The sequence below is a fragment of the Sylvia atricapilla genome, chromosome 3 (assembly GCF_009819655.1).
Source record: "Sylvia atricapilla isolate bSylAtr1 chromosome 3, bSylAtr1.pri, whole genome shotgun sequence".
In the NCBI taxonomy this organism is placed as follows: Eukaryota; Metazoa; Chordata; class Aves; order Passeriformes; family Sylviidae; genus Sylvia; species Sylvia atricapilla.
This window is the reverse complement of record NC_089142.1, coordinates 105,611,592-105,629,101: the sequence shown is the minus strand read 5'-3', so window position 1 is coordinate 105,629,101 and position 17,510 is coordinate 105,611,592. Positions and strand designations below refer to the sequence as shown.

Genomic DNA, 17,510 nt, shown 5'->3' with positions numbered 1-17,510 from the left:
TTCTTTTTCACAGAGGAACAGATAACTAAGAAGTGTATGTTAGCTCCATTCCTCCATTCCCTCCTGCCCCAAATCAAAACACCTAAATAATACTACATTTCTGGTTTTGGAGGAAACATGAGACAAACCAGCAGTTGTTTCATGTCAAAGGATATTGCTGAGCTACTGACACCAAAAAAAAAAAATTCCACAAAATCTTGGATTTAGTATTTTTGGGTAAATCCAAAGTTTTTTCTTTTGTTACTTCAAAGGCCTACAAAGCCTGGTTTGTGTTTTGCTATGTAGATATTTCAGACTTGCGGGTGTGCAGTAGACATGTCATAATAACATAAAATTTTCATTCACCTTTGGGAGGCCCCGTATCTGTAGGGGAACTCGGGGTGGACTTGGCTAATACCTCGGGGCTTTGATTCTGCTCACATTGGGTTTTATGCATTCTGACTCAGTAAATCTCATTAAGCACATGCTTAACTTCAGTATTCACTGTTCATTCCTTTGACTTCAATAGCAAATTAAGCACATGCTTAAATGTTGTTCAGAGCCTTAGGGAAAGGTGATTAAACAAAATAACAAAGCTATGCCATTAAAATATTTTAACTCATTAAAATCCAGTGGATTTGCTGATCCAAACTCACTAAAAACTCTGTTTTGGAGGTTAAACAATTACATTATAACTGGCTGACTGTCTTGTGCAGCTTGGAGCACCAACATCAGGCTATTGGATGGTTATTGCTGAGACAATACCTTTACTTTTACTTGTGACCTGCTGTTACTCTTACAAATAATTCGTGATTATGATGAGTGATTGAAAATATCATTGGTAATAAAATGGTTTCCAAGTTTCTTTACAAAGTGTTCTTGAAAATGAAGATAATTTTGAAGAAACAGTTGTCTTTTTTCCAAGTTATTAAAATATCCTTTGTTATTTATCATTGACTTCAAAAGATGAATTTTGTTTCCACGCACAGGGATGATTTTTTTTGATGATTTAGCAGTATTGACTTAGTGCTCCTCATGTGTGGACAATTTCTCTGCTAATTTGTGGTGAAGTTTGATACTGAGTAATTGTGCTTTAGCAAGACTGATATTTAGTCTTTCAATTAGTCTGCAACATATTTGAATGCAAGGATTAAGAAAATGCACAGCAGTAGTTCTGTTTTTAATAAGCCATTTATTAAAATCTCCCTCAACTTCTTAGAATTCTGTAAAATAGTTTCTGTAGGTGAGATGTGTTTTTAAAAGAAGCTCTTTTATGGTTCAGAAAACAGAAGATTCCTTAAATATTTGGACCTGGGGGCACTGAAGCAGCAGCAGGATCTTGGAGGTCAGAGGGAAGGGCTAGGTGTTTTCTCTTTTTATTTAGTTTATCATAGAAGAAATAATCAGATCAAGACTGAAATATTTTGGGAGGCTAGACATGTCATCATTAACTTCCCCAAGTCCCTGTCGTGAAACACTTCCTGTGTGTGCAAAATCATGAGCTCACTGAGATCCTGGAGCGAGTTATTTGGGGTCTGTAATCTGCCTGCAGCTTTTTGAAATAAATCTGAGTGGTGAAGCTGCAGAACCGTTGTTACCGTGGTGTTAAAATCTGGGGATGATTCAGTCTCAGCGTGCGCCCTGAGTCAGAGCGAGAGACCATCGAGGCTGCTGATTCCTGTTTGCCTCTTGACCTTTTGGCAAAGATCAAGTGCAGCATATGTTTTTATCAGTTTAATATCTGTTATGTCCTCAACTGGAGGATTTGATGTTAAATGAGTTTGGGGACTGGGAAATGTACGAGGAGCTTACGCCGTCCTCTCCGTGCGTGAAGCCGCCTACTGCTGTGTTTCTAGAATGGTGTGAAAAGAAAAAAAAAGTCAAAAAAAGAGGCAACAAGTCCCTTAATGATCATAAAAGAGTGCAAAGGGAAGAGCAGGAACAGAGCAAACACAGATTATGCCTCTCCAGAGTGTTTTCTTAATTCCCACCAATTTTCAGCTCAGGGAGTTCCCGAGCCTCCATAAAACCCCTGATAGTATAAAATAAGATAAAATAAAATATTTCTGATATTATTTTAATCTTGTTTTTACCGCCTTCTCTGTCTGTATTAATATCTATTTTGTCATGTTCAGCGTTATAAAATCAGATTATCATCCTCAGGGCTGGGTGTTACCTTGTACCTCCTGGGTACAGTGAGCCTACACTTGGTCTCACCCTTGCTGAAAAGCCAGTTCTTGCATCCCTGGTCCTGTTTGTTTTCACTGACCACTCCTACAGGTAGTGTTTTCCTGAAAAATGAGATAGACAGCAATCAGAAATAACTGCAGAGTCCAACAGACGGGAAACACTCAGCATGATGGTGAAATGCAACATTCAGGATGTGATTGGGTTTGATTAAGGAGCATTGAAAAGAAATAGGCACCATCCCTATCTTTGAGGAAACATTATTTTATAAACATGAGTGTTCAAAATATATAAAAAGCCCAAAAAACTGTGGAGAGCTGGTGTTCACTTGGATATTTCTGACTGATTTAATATCATTTTGTAAACAAGAGGTCCAGAACTGCTCCTACATGCTGCAGTCAGTGGCTAAGAGGAGCTGGGTTTGTTTTTGGGGTTCATGTCATGCAGCAGGTGGTCACAAGTATGGCTCGTGGCATCTTTTGAAACACAACCAGGCCACTGTTGATAGGACAGGGTGAAAACTGGGTGTTCTATTAGAAATAAAATTAATGCAGTGCAGCTGGGGAGTGATCAAAATCATTTTTAGATGACATAAGAGTTTGACCCTTTATTAAGTACGTGAGGTAATACAGAATGGAGGAACCCATGTCATTGTAAATTAGTGTCCTTCAGTTAAGTCTCATTACCAAGACACCTTCACTTTTTTTTAAATTATTTGATCTGCCATGGTTAATAAAAAGGAAGTTAATTTGGTGTGACATTTTTGGTGGCAGCTTGGTGCACTACCAACTTAATTGCAGTAAAAAAAAATAATAGTTTCAAAAAAAGCTCCTAAACTTCATGTTCCTTGCATTTTGAATCACTGGGTGATTTGCTAGTCATTATTTATACCCTCAGTATTTCAATTAGGACACGTTAAATAAAGCTTATATGGGGGATGGAGAAGTGTTTGTAGATTATAATTATTTTAACATTACTCTCTAATGGAAAATACTGTATTTTGATTCTTTAATAATTCTGCTTAGATCCAAACCCAGAAGTGTACAAGGCAGAAATCCACTGCATGCAGCAAAATGCCACCTGATTACTATGCATGGTAGGATGCTGCCAGGTTATTGTCAATATCCAGTGTCTACTGGCGAGGAAGCTTTTGTTTGTCATGCCAACGGAATGATTGCTCCTCGCTTCTCTAGACTGCTGAGTTCTTTAAACCAACAGCGTTTTGATCCTGGAGTAAATATTGATTCTCTCTTTTCCTTGCTCCGAGAAAATTAATTTAGAGTGTGGTATATGCACCCAGGTGAGGTAAGGCCAGCTCAGGACCCCACAGGCTGCTTAAACCTGTGACATGGGCCAGCGTTCGAGAGGTGGCTTCATTGCCCCCAGGTCAGCACGTACATGCGGGTCCTTTCAGAGAGCATCTCCTACAATAGAGCAGAGGAGGATTCATGTGCCACTTGCCTACAGCAATAGGATCCCAGATTTCTCATTTTCAGCCAAAACACAGCGGCATCAATTTGCCTTTTTTCCCCACCCCCTTCCGAGTGGTTGTGTGCCCTAAAGCCAGGTGGTGTGGGTGAGGCTGAGGTACTAAGGCACTGTGCCTTCCAGAGACAGCCTGTGGAGGAACACAGAGATCTGCATTTTGTGTGCAGAGTTTTAGCACGCAGAAATCCTTTTCACAGTGCGTTGGGGTGAAAGTAGAGTGATTTGCAATAGCTGAGTCTTCCCTTTATCAACAGACTGAAAACGTGCAAGAGGGAGTGCAGAGTGTTAATAATTCATTTATGAAACGGAGCATCCCTTGCTGTTGCCACGCAGCTGACTGGGAGAGGAGCTCCTTAGCACATCCTAAATGCACAAAATGAAAGAATTGGCAACAACAGAAGGAATTTATGGACAGGTTTCCTTGAAGAATTGTGCGCTGCCACCTCGTCCTTTGAAAGAATTGTACACTTCCACCTCCTGGTTTTTGCATCTTCTCTCAAGAAGAAACTGAGAAATATCTGAGCCTTTGCCAATGACCCCAGTATGTCTGCTGCTGTCACAGTGTTTGATATTCGATTTGATTGATATTTGATACCAATCCCTCTCTGTGTCCATCACTATTGGGTTCAAAGCACAGACTCACATTACCCTGGAAGCTGGGCCATGCAAGTGCAAAATTTCTGCTAAAAACTTGACTTCCATCAGTAAATAAACAGTTAGACCAGATTGGCTGGTTCCCTTTAGAGAGTGATATTATGGGTTCATTATTTCACCATTACAAAAGCAACAATTGGCATTCTAAGAAAAGAGTTCTAGTGAAATTTACTGCAACATAATTAGCTTTGTTATTTGAAAAGACTGTGTAAGATTCCGACATCTTGAATCACAGAGTATCATTGTAAAACTGGTGCTTTTTTCATATTTATGTATGGTACACTGGTTTTTGTATTATATCATCAGCCATTTCCTTAGTAAAATATTCTGAAAGGATGAAGAAAAATGAAAGAGGAGAAGGAAATATTAGGGACTCTACATCTCTAGCACTATGTTGACTGTACCTCTGAGACTCTGTGTTATTATGCCTTTCTTCCAGAGCCAGCACTGCTGAATTAATGATGAATTCATGTCCAATTTCATATTTTATTTTTGACTCCTAATATTACTGTTTATTTAAAAACTTCCCCCATAAGCAGAAAAAAAACCTTACAAAATGGGCCAACATATAGTTATATGCTTCTTATGTGCCTCAGAAGGCACAATCCTACCACTGACTATCTGAAAACAGTTCAGATGGTTTAGCAAGGCTTGAAGCTAAAACAGGGACTCCCGTCTCAAGGGAATGCATTTTCTTAAAGTGATGATTTATGAGATGCAATACTAATGTCAAACTTCATTCTGCCATATGAGGTAACATAATTAAAACACCAAAATAGCAGAACTCAAGCAGCAGAACATTGTTGAACTTGTAGATATTTCCACACAGGTGATGTAAAGATTGATGGAAAAGTGATATGAGTGTTTTAGGCATGTCCATATGAGATGTAAGAAAAACAAGCCTTAAGCAAGTCTGCTGTTTTCCTCGGAAAGATTTTTATCCAGAGAGGAAAATGGAATATTTATGTGCAATAGCAGCTGCATATTTTTAGAATAATTTTGAATTCTTTTATAGTAAGTCTCTGTGTGATTAGAAAATAGATACAAATCAGATGAGGTAACAGTTTGTCCCATTTGTGTGAAGTGGTTTTCCAGGATAAAATTACATTTCCTTCTAAATGCAGTATTCATTTGGGAGTAAATTAATTAAGGCTGAGTGGATAAGTATCTGCTGTCGTTCTGCAGTCATGACATGGCAAGACACCAGCTATCTCCATGCAAAACTCATTTGTACATGAAAAAAATTAAAGTGCCTGTGCCTTTTGCTTTTAGTGCTGCTATGTGATACTTTGAATAAATAACTTAATTCCGTGTTCAAAATACTCAAAGGTATAGTGTTTTATTATTGGTATTCTTAACTTAGATTGCAATGGTGTAACAGCTCTTTCCTTGTTTGAGGGCTTCACTCACGAGACAGGAATGTGGTCTCTGTGCTGTGCCCTAACAGGTTTATTATTTTATCTGGCTTGAACAACTGAGTGTGAATATAATGTAGGTCAGGCATCCCACAGTGACTCTCAGGTTGGGCTGCCCTCAGTGATCCTCCCTGATGGGGGGATCTGTCAGGGGGGGTCATGATTTGAGTTGCTTAATTACTCTGCACACGCTGGAAAACTGAGTGAAAATGTCCCCTTGCTCCTCCTCGAGGGGAGATTTCATGCAGAAGCAATGCATGAGTTTCTTCCATGTTTAAATCAATCCATTAGGACCACATTGGCTTTCCACTGAGCTGTTGCAGATCATTGGCTTGATGTCTACATGTGTTTAAACAAAATTGCTTTCTGTGCTTTGTCCAATCATCCTGAGTCTGTTGAATTACTTTTCCACCGTAAAACTAAACTAATTGCAAAATGGTTTTTACATGACAACATTGACTGTAAAGGTGTTTCTACGTAAGTGTTCTTTTGTATGGCTTCTCTGCAATGCTATTTCAAAGAGGTGGATGAAAAATCAAGCGCTGAATCTTTGCTGTCTTCAAACACTATTATGAGAGATTATATAGCTGGAGTTTAATCATAAACTTCTCCCTTTTCTGACAGTACTGACATTTATTTTCCAGACAAACAGATGAAACTTGGGTAACAAGTTGTTTTGATCATGAATGGTGTTGATGCAAAACCATTTATTTTTACTGCAAACCTCTGAATTGTCTTTAAAAGACTAAAAGACTGGAGCCTGAATATTTAATACCATTCCTTTTTTTTTTTTTTTTTTTTTTTTTTTTTCCTCATGGAAAATTCACCTATGGCTCTTTCTGTGAGTGAAGTTGAGTGGTAGCCTGTGATCCCCGTGAGTCTGATTCACATTAAGCTTTTTTAGAGGCTTCATTGTCCAAAAAGCCTCCACCAAACAAGAAAAGGAAACATGGATATGTGAAAGAGGAAAAGACAATAGAACAGGGAGATGCTAAATACAGAAAATAAAGGGAAAGCCCTGACCAGAATGGAGCTGAGAACTTATATGTTTCATTTTAAACATCTCTTTTTGTATGAAGAACAAGGTAAAGGAGCATGATGTTCCAAAGTGTAGGGATTTGCATCTGCAATACGTTGTTGGATACTGTGGCCAAATATTGGTCCTGTGGTTGGCTTCCACAGTCACTTTGGGAAGCATGGTATTAAGTAATTCTTCATGGAGGAGTACTAGAGCACATGTAATTCAGCTAAGGTAGCAAATTTAGTCCTTGAACCTCTGTGTTTCTGTGATTTAAAAAAGTACTTTGCAGCGTGTAGGGTTTGTTTTTAGTTTTTTAATGGGTTGTCTACTCTAAAGGCCACATAAAAGCCTTCAAGTCTAACCTTTTCATTTTGCTCGACGCTGTTGAAGAAGATAAGAGGGGAATGCTGTCAGAGAGTTTACACAGAGGACGGAGAGGGGTGGTGGTGAAGGGGATAACGACTTCGGCTCTGATTTTCTCCCTCCTGCTGCAACAAGGCATCTGTATTCTCTGCTGGGTGCAACCAGCCTGCAGGAAGCTTTCCTTCCTGCAAGCAACAAGTTACTCCGGAAATCATCTGGGAAATTAAAGAGACATCAGAGCTGGGCTTGTGGGGACTTGTTTAAAAAAAAAAAAAAAAAAAAAATCTTATGGATGGATGTTGAAGGGTAATGATGGGGAGGAGGTGAGGAAGGACTTGGATACGGTTCCATCCGCAGTATTGTAGGATAATGTGCCATGAGCTTCCTGCCGTCCACAGAGGCAGATCTTCCCTTTCACATGCACTCAAAACTCAACTTGCAGCTGCCTGGCACTTCAGGGACACCACTGGCAGTAGTGAAGGAAGATGCCGGGAAGTTCCTGGGCTAAAATTACCTTCTTTTACCATATAATAGCTTGTTCTACCATCATGTTCAGGCAAATACGTAACAGTGTGTCAGTGATTTTGCCTAGCAGTCAAACTCTTCATCTTGTGCTGCAGAAACAAACGACTTTCTTTTTTTTCTTTTTTTTTTTTTTTTTTTTTTTCTTTTCAATTGCTTTAATATGCTCTGCTCTTTAATTAGATGGTCTATAGGCAGCACACACGCAGCACTCTCCAATATTGTCTCAGAAAATGAATAGCATGTGCGATGCCTACACTGAGCCACAGGAGAAGTGCAGACTGACATAAGCTCTTGTTATTTTGTTGCATATGAGCAGCTCTAAGTGTCCCTTTTTTTGAGAAATGCACATTTGCTGCGTTCTGGCTCAGGGGAGGCTGCGTGTCTGTTTGACATGCTCTCAGTGGAGAATTGCTTATCCATGCCTGATCCCGATGGGTTTCACCTTCCAAAAGTAACCAGCATAGGTCAAAAGTTGGCAAGATGGATTGAAAAGTGTTTCCAGCTGATGGAAAGGCTTCTGGTAACGGAGTGGGGGAATTTGAAATCCAATCTGTTCCTAATGGAAAGCCGGCAAATAGTCCATGTTTCAACAGAGACAAGCTATTCCAGTATCTAAGTGCTGACATACAGGAGTTTTTCAAACAACACAGACTTGAATAGTTTTGCATCAAAGGTACAAATTCAAAGTATCTTCTTTAATGGTCTGCTATATGCCTAAAGAACCTCTTTGTTTACTAGTTCAGTGCAGTGTTAATGTGACCGTGGATGTGAATGTCTCCAGACTCCCCTTCCTCCTCCAGTCTTACATTCATTGATTCTGGCATACCACATTTCTTGTTTCTTTTCCTATCTAAATTCATAATATTTTCCCTTCTGTAGCTGAATCCTTCCTTCCTTCCTTCATCTGAATAGACAACACTTTTGTCTTTCCTATTTTCTCATCCAAATTTCTTTTTTTCCTGTTTACTTTTTTTCACTCCTGCCTGTTTGCCATGTTTAGGTTCTTCCATATGCCATTTCTTCACAAGTTGTTCCCATATTGTCCAATACTTTGAGGAAAACACAAGTTCTCAGTTGTTACCTATTCCTCTCCACGAAGGAGAGCATGCTGTGAGCGTGGGATGGAAGAGTGGGTCTGCTTGGGCCAAGATGATTTTATTCCTCCGTGATTTTCTTCGCTGCTTTTCTTTGCCTTCCATTCCTTCCATCTGTCTCTGACTGCAAGCAGAGTGTAAAGCAAAGGAAGGGCCAAGTGTCTGTTAGATTTCCTGTTAAAATACAGAATAATGGTGATGATGTGTGTGTGAGTCAGAGACTGGGCACAACAGCACGGAAGTGCTTCACATATATTTCTTTATTATAATTTTCCTTAATTTTATTTCGTTGTTTGTCCTTTCCCCCCCCTCCCCCAATCCCCACCCCCGTTTGTACCTCTCCTAGCTCATGTGCACAACTAATTGAGGTATTATAGGAGATCTTTAATCAGTGATGGTTATTTCCTCATTTCCCTGGAATAGGGGACTCCTTTGGTATAGGAGTTGTCCCAGGAGTGCTGGGCTGCCCTTCATGGCCTTGTGCATGGCTGATGAAACCCCTTGTTACACCTGTACTCCTCCCTCCTCAGCCTGCCCTTTTCAGATCACAGGTTCCTTACTCAAACCGGGGGATGCAAATTTCTAGTTTAAATTCAGAACTAAACAAGGCAAGGAGTTCTTACAGTTGTTCTGGTATAATCTTTAGAAACAGTTTCAAACCCTAAATTCTCCCAACAAGGGCAATCAGCAAAGACAAATTTCCATAGCACTGGAGCAATCCTGTTTGCCTGTCCTGAGCAAATTCTCCCGCTGCTGACTGACTACTGAGATTAAGTGGAAATTCTAACAAGTCTGGTTACAATGGGTCAATATCTCTGGTTTTACTTAAGTGTTGCAAGCCCTATGAGTTCCAGAAGAGATTTATTTTAGCCCCGTCGTTTCATGGTGCTTAGAATATTTTCCTACTCTGCATTGCTGCTACTGTAGATAATGGATGGCCACTTGGTTAATGTTTGATGGCAGTTTCAATGCACCTCTCCCAACGTTAAGTGTCCTTATGTCTTTATACTAGAACTGACCTTCAGGGACAGTAAACATATTGTTTGGCAACAAGTTAATTACAGACTTTATCTTCCAAAAACATTCATGTCATGGGTGGGATAATTAAGATGTCCTTGCAAGTGAAAAAACTTTGTGACTTATAGTAATGCTCCAGCGTAGGTGTTAGAAACTGAGGTCACAGCAATATTACAAGAGCTGTGTACTCACGTTTTTTTGACTAAATCATTCTCCTCTTCAGGCTATAAAAGTGAAAGATGGACTTAAATGATATGTATTGGCAATAAATTCTGTAAGTCTGTAAAGAAAAACAAAGGAATTGGGGTGTCCAGGGGTATGATGGGCAAGCAGAACGGATTGTATTTGATTTACGGTGGGATTCATTACTAGGGCTTGTTTTGTTTTTCTCCCCTTTCCTCCTTTTAAGGTCTCAGTCTTTTGTTAAATGGTTAGAATCATATTGACCCTTTCTGATTTCGTAATGTGAACTTCATGGTGATAAATAGCTAATTATTTGCAATTGAATTAGGCTATGAATTTAAATATGACAAACAGATGTACCTGTGATTACCTTCAGCATGGCTCAGGGGGTTTAAGTTTAACACAGTATAAATACTTTGCAGATATATTATTTCTGAAATGGAATACTTCAACTAGTGGGGACTATCATAAAGATGTTAATGAGCTCAAATTTTATTGGGTTTTTTTTTTTCCTGAAAAATTTGGGGAGGGAGGGGAGAAGTGTCCACTGGTGACGACTGAAGTTCCCCTTCTGGAGTGTTCAATCCCTAAGCTGGCAGCATTTAGTTTGGGTGAAGTTAGGAAGTAATTTTTTTTCACAGTGTAGACTCAAAAGAGGACACTGAGCATTCCCAAAAGCTGCAGCCCATGTCACTTTGGGAGTGTCACTTGAATGGAAGTCCTAGTTGGCCTGAATTAGGGCAGGATGCACAGGTTGACATCAGCACATCCTTGTATTAACACCAAACTAAGGATGAATACACACATCAGTGTAATTTAAAGGTCTGAATCGTAACATTTGGAAAAAACCTCACGGATTCTGCACATGCTCTCTTTTTCAAAACCTGCCTCAAGGAGATCAACAGGTGTGCTAATGAGCTACTTCTGAGCTGCTGGTTTCTGTTTCAGGTTTTCTACTGAAATTAAATTCCAGCAGAAATAAGTAGTTCCTTTTTTAACGGTCAGTGTCATCATGAACAATCAAATAACTTCAGAATTCATTTTATTTTCTTCAATAGAAGGAAAGTCACAATACAGCCACAGTATATGGCAGGTGATGAGTCATTCCTTGCCAAAATGTAGCAGGAGTGTGAAGGATTGAAACATACATTTTGAGTTATTTTCATTTTTTGGTAGGATGAGAATATTGAAGCATCCCAACATTGGAGAATAAGAGAATAAAATGGGATCTAAGCACAAAGACTTCGACTGATGGCATGCTATCCTTGGTGTGTAACGCAGCACTGTTAACATCCTCATGTGTAAGGATACAGTGACACAGAATGTCCTGCCTGGGTGTAAACTAACTGCAAAGCAAGAGAATAACACCTTCAAAATGATTAATTTTGAGGCTGCCTTGGTGACTGTCTTCAAAGTTAAATCCCTCTGCCTTTGCACTTATGAAAATGTTGTCTATATATTTGGGCATGGTGCGTTCAAGAAAAGTCAGATAATCTCTTCCAGATTCCTTCATTATTAAATGGCGCTGGAATGTGATTTTGACTGTGCAAATTGTTTCAGGGGTTCTATATTTTGAAATTCCATCTCCAGCCTTAATCCGGAAGCTAGTTCATATTTGTTTTACCTTCTGCAGTACATGAGATCTGAGCTCTGTTGATCTCCCAGTCAGAATGAGGTACATCCTAAAATGAAGTTATCCATGAATATCACATGCCCCATATAGCATTTTTATTTTTATATAAACTAGGCAGTTGTTGGTGAGCAAGCTTTTCACTTTTGTATGTTTTAATTGTTTAAATATCCAATTTCCCCATTGATTTTTTTTGTTTTAGAAGCTTCATAGACTATTTTCACATTATCTGTGTTGTTTATCAGGTTTACTTGTGTTTTCAGCATAATATGGTTCTGTTGAATTTCATCTGAGGTGATTTTTTCTGCATAACCATGTGCGAATAAGGGTTCTGATAATCCCTTTCTTTTTAAATCAGCCAGTTTAATACTTCTGTCACTGTTGCATGGAGATGAGAGACTTGACCTATTTTTAAAAATGAGCTTTTTAGCTTTGTTAGCTACAGGAGAACGGAATTTTAGAATTTTTAGAATTTATTATTTAATTAGCTGCCATTAGGATTTGCTGGTGCACGCATGAATGATATTTTCCTTTGAATTGTGATTGCAATGGAACTTAGTGGAATTCTTTTCTTCTTTGTAACTCCTTGGTACTTCCTAACCTTGTTAGTGTTCCTCAGCCTTTGATTTTTGACCTGCTGGATCGACTTCAGCTTTGCTACATAAAAAATGTTGGATTCTGCTGAAATATATAGATTATTCCATTGCATATGCATTCCAGCAAAAGGCATGAAAGGTGATTCATACGTGATTACAACTATTTCTGATGTGACATTTACCCCAGAGCCATTTTAAGTTGTTATCCCTGGGGGAAAAAAAAAAAAAAAAAAGAAAAAAAAAAGTATTTTGTTAATGCTATTCTGTATTCAATGGCTTTGATGGTACTTGTTGCAGATATCTCAGATTACTGTCAAAACTTCATTACCAGTGGTAATATATTAATGCAATAAGTTGACAGAGGGGTTGACTGCGTGACTATTGCAGTATATAATTAGGTTGGTGTAATAAGATACATATGCACTGATCCTCCACAGCCTTTATATAAAATATGTTAGAGACTGAATTCCCTTTCTGCTCTCTTACCATTCTCAAAGTGATTACTATCAATTTTTTCTATGATTCTTGAGGAGGGTATGCACATGTTATAGAAACCCCATGTTACAGAGTTGAAATTACATCTTCTTTCAATTCTTATTTCAATATTGATGTCACTGAAACTAATAATATCATTAAAAAGTCAGCAGAATGTGTAGTCCTGCATCAGTCTAATAAACCAGATCAAAGTACAGTCTTTATACTATATATAATCAGTGTACCATATATTACCATTATTTACAAGTATTAAGTAATTTGAGAGCTCTTGTAGTTTCTGTACAAACAAAAAATGATTTTCAGACATGTTTGCAAGGCAAAAAAAAAAAAAAAAAAACCCGAAGAAATTTTAATGGAATCCTTCCAGTAGCTGTCAGTTTCTTCCTTAGAGTTTGATAATTGAAAGGTTTGTTATTTTTTTAGGAAGGGAAGATGGTTTCGATTATCCAAAGGCAGTGGAATGTTTAACTACCCTTCTGCTATCAGTGGACTTGTTTACATTAGGATTTTGACTAAATTGAGGTTGCACATATCCAGATGTTATCTGCCTGGGTGACTTTTTCATTTACTTTGGCAAGGGATTTGATGCTGTATTGCTACCATCCCTTTGTCACTTTCCCCATTTTTCACATCACATTTCAGGCTGCACTTAGCCTTTCCTTTTCTAAACTTACACTAAATTTTTTAAGTCCTAAACTTTTGCTATTTTTTTCCTCTGAGGATGAATCCTTCCTGAAACCACAGACGGGATTTTGATCTCTACCGCAGGTTTCCTCACTGTTGTCATGAGTAAAGCCAAAGCCCCAAACAAACAAACCCAAGACACAAAAGAAAATTTTTTTTCTTTTTGTTCTTGATTTTTAGCTCTGTCTGTTTTTGTTGTGCTGAGGGGCATGAGATGGATCTCAAATGCTTCAGCTCTGCAAAGTCCTCCAGCAAGGCAGGGAAGACAAAGCTTTCCACCAGGAATGGCTTTCTTCCCACACCCAGTGACCTGTGCTGCCAGTGGCTCACACAGAGAAGCCAGGGCTCCTCATCCAAGTAGCATCCAGCAGGAAAACATTCCAGAGAGTATCAGTGGGGAATTGTAGAAAACATTCACCAGGACTAAACAGTAAAAAGAAATGTCTCTAATTCTGAGTCACAGCAACAGTTGGGCAAGGTTATTGTTTAAATCACTGCTGTCGTGTCATTTTTCAGCACCTCTGGGGGCTGGCAGTGCCTTGGGAGGGAGAAATATCCAAGCCCAGAAACCTGCTGCTTAGGATGTGCCAGGTTGAGAACCGGCTTGAACAAAGACTTTTGGTATTTTAATATCTTTAGAGTGCTAAAGATGTAAAGTGGGCGAGCACTGAAGCTCAGCAGCGATCAGACAGAGCTGCAGCCAACAGAAACAGACATTTGAAAGCGTAAGATCCTAATCTGTGTCCCAGTGAACCTTTCTGCTCAGTTGTTTTACCTCTTTCAACCTCCAGACCTTCTGGTTGCAAATTAAAAGGAGTTCATGCTGGTGCTCTCGTGACTCACTGATACATTAGCTCTGAATGGAGCTCCACTTATTAATGTTTATACAGTCTTGGTAGATCTAATCCTATTTGCAGGCCTTTAAAATACCAGCTTTTTATTTTAAACCTGGTTTACTTTTAACTGCAATATTTAGCCTCAGAATGCGTTTGTGGGATTTTTTTTTTCCCCTCAAAGGCATTTCCCCTCGATGGCATTTAAACACGTGTGAGGTTTTAAATCAGTAAAAGTAATAAGATTTTTACATGTCCTTTTGCATGTGTCATTTGAGCAACCCTATGGTGTAACCATACATTGGAGGATTTGAATGAAGCAGATCTAAGACTTGATGATCTTGAGGGTCTCTTCCAACTTAGTGATTCTGTGAATTGTGGCTAATACTGTTTATTTTCTTCTCTAGAAAACAGCTATTATTACCAATGCAGAAACATATGGACATGGGTTTATGTTCTCTTGCAGTAGCCAGGGGTGACTGGTATTGGTCAGAGTTTGAGTTAAAATCCACAGCATTGATGTAAGCAAATATCAGAGTAGCTCAAATTAGGCTACAGGAGAAAGAATAGGAAAGGGAGAAGAAAAAAAATTATTGATTATGAAGATGCAAGATAGTTGGAAAGAAATGTGATACTGAAGAGGGAGACATTAATACACCATGAAACTGGATTGAATGAGGGGGAAGTAAAGATGATCTGCCAAGCAAAAGAGCAGTTAGCACAGGAAAACATAACAAAACAAGACACTTATGGATCACCAGAAGCACCTCTCTCTCGCTGGCAGCTGTTGCAGCTGCTTTTACAGAGCAGGTTGGAGAGTGATGGGAAAATCTCTCCCTGAGTATTTTCCCTCAGGCCAAGCGATGGACTGAGATTTGACACCTGCAGTGCACTATCTGCTGTCAATAAATTAGTGCCAATAATGAGATAGAATTTTAGATGTGTGCCTACAGTTTGCACAGGGCTGTGCAGGGAGAGCACACAGAATTTGTTTCCAGTCACTTCCCAGCCTACCTGACAGGCACAGGTTGTGAGTTATGCTGGTGGGAGCTCTACCTCCTTTTCTTCCCTTTTGTGAATTTTGTAAGAGGTTTATAAGGGGTTTGCTCCACACTGTGAGTCATGAGTGCAGTAGGCAGCTGACTCACTGTGTAGGGGCCTGGTATCTCTATGGGATTGGCGAGATTTGAGAAAATTATTTTTAAATCTTGGGTCTGAAAAAACCAACATGAAAATAATTCTAGTGTACCTTAGGGCATCTGCTGAGTGGGGAACTGCCCTACAGAGTTAACTTTGTGCACATTTGAGCAATATCTTCTCTAGGACCAGTGGCAGAGTATCATAAAACTCTGAGGGAATCAATCATCATACTTTTTTTCCACTGGCATTTCCGAGGACACGCTTGTTTTTCATGGATGTTTTTTGAAAATGGTGTTGAAAAGGTTGGAATTTTGGTTTTTATAGGGTTACTTTAGACAGAGAGGGGGTAAAGCTTGCAGGCAAATGTTACAAGGCTGTGTTTTCCCTCTCCCTCAGTCCCTGGCAATGGCACTGATCAGGTGCTGGGTGTTAAATTGCTCTGCCTCATTGGCCATTACGGCGTGGTCAGAAGGAAAGGGCAAGGGCAGGGGAAAATTTACCAGTGTTGCTTTTCAGTTCAGCCAGGTTGCCTCCAGGAGATCCCAGTAGATCATTCAGCTCTTTGCTCCTGGCCTTGTATATAATTAATTTGGGCTGAGTGACTGCTTTTAAATTGAGTTTTGTGATAGCTGCTGGTTCAGAGAGCAGGTCTGAGCTGTCAGCCTCTGAGCTGTTTACTGCTCACAGGTGTCTTCTCAATTGATGGTAATAATTCACTTAGAACAAAATAACCCATGGGCTGAGATTCCTGTGTCCTCTTCCCCTGCAGAGGTGGGACTCTTGAGAAGAAGGGGAATTTAATAAAAACTGGAGCAAAGCAAAGAAACCACAATTAGTGGTAGAATCAAAATAATTCAGAAGTGTTTGGAGAGCTGGAGCAATGTGGTTGGAGGACAGAGGGACATTGTTGCCTAGACAGAAAACTGCGTGCCAAAGGACATCACTAGAATGTTCTGTTAAATTCCAAAGCCATTCAGGAATGAAAAAAACAAGGCTTTGGTATGAAGGGTGTTCATTTAATTTATTTTTTTTTAATATACCTTTCTGTCTCTTGGCATTTCCAACACAGAGATTCATAGCCATTTAGCAGTGTTCAAAGTGTTCAGAGGCATTCAGAGATTCCAAAGCTGTTCAAGAGTGAAGAAAGTGAGGCTTTGGGATGGAGGGATGTTAATTTAAATTTTTTTTTAGACCCTTGTGTCTCTTGGTATGTCCAAAGTAGAGGTTCATAGGGCCTCTATGGCACATGTGTCATCGCGCCCTGGTCACTGCAGCAGTGACACAGTGTAACCCAGGGTCCCCAGGGGAAAGGAGCCCTGAGAAATGAGTAGATTGAGACTTTCAGGTGGTTAATTTTTTGTGAGAGCTGTTGTGAAGGACTGGGGAAGCTGGGGATTTATCCCAGTAAGGCTTGCCAGAAGACTGAGCTGGGACCAACTTACACCAAAGGAAACTTGAGAGCACCTGGATACACACCAACATAAAAAGCGCAACTGACAGTGTTTCCTTGGCAGGTTGGAATGACAGTGGGAGCCTGGGAAAGAGCAGAAAGAAATACTGCACAAAGAGCTGCATGGCTGATTGCATGGGTGCCTTTGTGGCAGTGAGTCTTCACCACGAGATGCACAAAAGCTCCAGAGCACACACACACAAATGGTGCCATGCACGTCTTGTGAGGTGACATTGGAATAACAGCTCTTCCTTCCTGAGATGTCCAGGAATTATATTTAAATAAAATGGTCGGTATCAATTGCTACTTGAAGCAAATTTTCAGGCTCTAATATTTAACACACTGTATTTCATGTCACTTTTTGTTCCTGTTAAACAGACAGGATTAGTTGGGAGCACGAAGGCACAAACTTTACCTCAAAAGGTAAATTTTACAGGGTGACAATGATCAGAACTCAAAGAGAATTCCAGCTTTAAAAATCTTAGTTATTAGTTGCCTTGCTTCTTGAGGCTCTGAATTGTAGCTCACAAAAGCAAAATGAAGGAAAACTGTCACTGAGCTTTATCAATCCAAAGAGAACATGCAGAGGTCAGGAAGGGCCAGAACAGAGCATCCTTCAACCCACCGCAGGTCAAGGCAGTCTGCAGATACCAGCTGCAGCTCACCAAGTCCTGCCCTGGTGACTTGGCATCCATCAGTCCCGTTTCTCCGAGTTCCCTGGTCCCAGGTGGGCTTTGGAGGGATGTTACTGAGCTG

The 17,510-nt window shown here is 39.7% G+C and overlaps 1 protein-coding gene and 1 non-coding gene across 7 annotated transcripts in view; both read left to right on the top strand.

Annotated features, from left to right (window-relative positions):
- The window catches only part of MACROD2 (mono-ADP ribosylhydrolase 2), an 861,715-nt gene that overhangs the window by 385,872 nt on the left and 458,333 nt on the right, over positions 1 to 17,510 (top strand). The window lies entirely within an intron of this gene.
- LOC136359833 (U2 spliceosomal RNA) lies at positions 1,661 to 1,821 on the top strand. The gene has a single exon (XR_010743342.1). It is a non-coding gene; the product is annotated as a U2 spliceosomal RNA (small nuclear RNA).